Source organism: Sparus aurata, chromosome 8 (assembly GCF_900880675.1).
Source record: "Sparus aurata chromosome 8, fSpaAur1.1, whole genome shotgun sequence".
NCBI lineage: Eukaryota > Metazoa > Chordata > Actinopteri > Spariformes > Sparidae > Sparus > Sparus aurata.
The window spans coordinates 5,016,561-5,020,172 of record NC_044194.1 but is presented as its reverse complement, the minus strand read 5'-3'; positions in this window follow the sequence as shown (position 1 = coordinate 5,020,172).

The following is a 3,612-nucleotide window of genomic DNA, read 5'->3' as shown; positions in this document are numbered from 1 at the left end:
GACTTGTCATCCGGCGGTTTGGCGGACGGGCCAGGAGCGTCAGTTGGGCATGGCGAAGTCTGCCTCCCTCGTCCGCATCTGATCTTTGTGGTGTTTTATATTTTTTTTTAATGGAGAGCAAAGAGTGACATTTATTTTGAAATCACCAGCGCTGATTAAAAGCGCGCGGTCATCAAATTGACCTGGAGGTTGGATGGCACATTTTCAGCGATAAGTAATAACTCCACTTGTCCCAGGATTGAGGAAATGACTTGGGTTTGAAGATCTGCAGGATAAAAATGGCTCTGAACAGTTCGTACTGACAGTTTTGCTCAGAAATGAACCACCTGTCGTCTGAAGCTGCAGGGCCAGTGGAGGATTACTCCAGTACTCCATTACTCCGTTACTCCTCCTGGAATTTACAGTGCATTCTGCCTGGACCAGGTTCTTGTTTAGAAGAACAAATCTAGCATAAATGTGCAAAAAAAAAAAAAAAAGAAAGAAAAGTATGTAGCACTCAAACACACAAGTTCCTGCAGATAATTTATCTTCATCTGCTTTATTTTGCTTTTACCAATATTGCGACGCTGGTTTTCAAAAAGGTTAATTATCTCACAACCCTCGAAGAAATGTGAAACCAAAGAGATGCTACGACTGAAAGGAGACCGAACGGGTAGCATAAATATTGATTGCAGTGAAACCACACAGGACCAATCAGGGCGCAGCACCACTCCAAACTTTAATGGCCAACAGAGATTGTTCTTTGTATGATGTGAGTTTGATATATTCCAGGTTTTACTGACACATTTCGGGGCTTTCGATGACTCGCGCTTTAAGGGAATGTCATCAGACCGCTACCAGAACCTGCGTTGGATTGAAGTGATGTCTGAAAATATAAGTTGTGTGAGGTTTAATGTGCCGTGCGGCTCGTGTGCTGGGCAAGAAGACATTTGAGGGCAGGAATGTTGTTTACGAGTGCCTCAAGGGTAGTGGCTGGTGGCGTGATTGGTCGAAGGCGGCATTTGTTGGCATTCGCACCGTCACCATCTATTGTGTCTGCAGTTATAATGTCAACATAGTATAGCCGGACTTCTGTTTGCACTCGCGCTGTTTGCGCTCCGTCGGTGTCGACACGTGTGGACGCAACAAGACGACACGATTCACCTTCAGCTCTTCCAGAAGTCTTTGTCGTAACCTGAACCGTATCTGGATCACGTTGACTCGTCTTGATTCAGTGTCGTTGCCCGTTTATTTCGTCGCGGTTCTTACTGCAACACGGTCGTGGTGCTACCGCAATCCACCAACAACTTTATCGGATCCCAAAAATAAGACAAGAGGAACCATGACTTGAACAATGTTGTTATGTTTGTAGGTTAAGGTCTTCCACGGTGCAGTGCACAAGATATCCCGAGAGTGTCGGCTGACATACCTTGAAGATCATTTGCCCCCGTCCCCCGTTTCACATAACTCTGGCAGGGGCAGAGACACTGGATAAGGCTGTGGGAACCTGTGTGAGCACTCTACCTAATCACCCCATTGCAACTGTAGTCGATATCAAAATCTCTGGAAATCAGCGTGTGATCGCAGAACGACACACGCGATTCTGTCGTTACTGTGTCTCTTGCAGGAATCGAACCCTGCTTCTATCTGCACCACCGGTTTGAGAACGACGGACATGGAAGCTGCATTTGCGTGCATGTACATGTACCGTAGATCGATAAGTGGTTGCATGTGTTTCCTGTGCGCACGCTCGCGTTCAGACCCCTGAAATTCAAGTCCAACGTTTGTCTTGCGGCAGCGAGGCTCCCGGGTCAGAGGTCAGGCTCATGACATCAACGGAACATCCAGGGGAGAGGGTCTAAATTTACTCGCCATCCAGATTGCCCCCCGTGTCCGTCCCTCGCTGCTATTAATAGGCAGAGGACTGCTGCGTGGCATGCACCCGCTCCCTTCCGAGAGTGTGAACATGGAACCTGAAAAAACAGAGGAATCTGACCTGAACTGGCCACTACGTCTGACCACTCATTTAGCGTTGAAAGCAAAGGGGCAGGGGTTTAATTAGCTTGGGGGGGCAAGAGGGGCTAATGGTTTTTATGTTTTGTGTGTCGAGCAGACTTACGTACTTCGTTCAGCCCTGGGAAAGGTCAACGTTACAATGATCGGAAAACGTCTTTGCTTTAGATTGGCAGCAATGGTCACTCAGGTGTTTCATTGAAAGTCTGAAGGGGTTTGGTCGATCCAAGATCCACAGGTGTAAAGAATATACTCATGGTGGCATCATGTCCAGAGCAGTAATGGCATCGTACTGGTTTAAAGCCGTCTTCATCAAATTCAATCTGATCTCGTGACTGCATGGGGCTGATGTGCAACACAGCAGTCGGGCAGGTTCGTGATCATTCTTTTGGTGAAGGTGGTTTTCCATCCATACGTTGAATTCTCTGCTCTGTATCGACCAACTCCTCTTCGATCTGTCCTACCAAAAGGTAACAGGGTCTATTCTGTGAAGTTTTGTGGAAATGTGTTCAGTAGTTTTTGTGTAGTGCAGCCGACAAACCGACAAACCAACCGAACTACAGACTCTGTGATGAATCAAATCTCTTCACTTCATGCGGCACGTTCTCTGCAAACTATCACAACGTCTTGACTTATGTGCCGTCGGATGAACAACAGGACGGAAGTTTCAGCCCTCATGATGAAGCTGACTTAATCAGCCACACACTGCTCACGTCTTCCTCCGAACAATGGCCCTTTAATGTTACCTAAAGAGGGTGACTATCAGCTGAGTCTCATCTCAACATCTCTCAACCTAACCAGAGAACCACACAGGCACGCTGACCAAATCTATATGATGATTTCTGAATCTAAACTCTCAGCGACTTCCTTTGCAGAGGTAGAAACCTAATTTCTCGCCAGACGATCGTTGATTTATTCCGAGATAGCATTTCGGCCAATGGGTTCCGTCTCTTCTGCTCTCCACGCGGACTGTTTACCCGCATGCAACCAAAACCTGATCAAGTGAGATCGATCAATATCACTTGTGCTATGAATGGATACAGACGGATACCAAAATCTGTCCCTCGCCTGAAGAACTCTAAGTTTTGAGCTGATGCCTTAATGTATAGCATGTTTTGTTCACCATCTTGGTTTAGCATGTTAGCACGCTAATACGCACTGCCTGACTCGACCCCTGATAGATAACAAGCCACTGGGGCCGACGGTCTTGTATGAAACATCTGCTACAGATTGTCAACGGAAGATGAGAATGGTTTTACAGACAACTGCTGCCAAAAATGATAATTGGCTCCCCCGGCACATTTCGGCCTCATCCCTGACCGTGGGACATTACACACATAACATACTGAAGCCCGAGCCTACTGTGCGAGCCTCGCCCGCGACAGCAGAAGCACACAGCCCACTGTTGATCCGGATCTGAGCTCCAAGTTCTCTCTCATCGCTCTCTCTGACTTGGATCGTGTTCCTGTACCTGCTCTTCATCCACTTCTCTGCAGCTCTGTGCAATGCGTGAAGGCGCTGCTACTGCTGCTGTTTGTATAATCCTTGGATTAGGTGTTTTTGCACATGAAGCATTATATAAAAACTCAACCTGTCAGCTACTTGGGGGAATTGAATCAG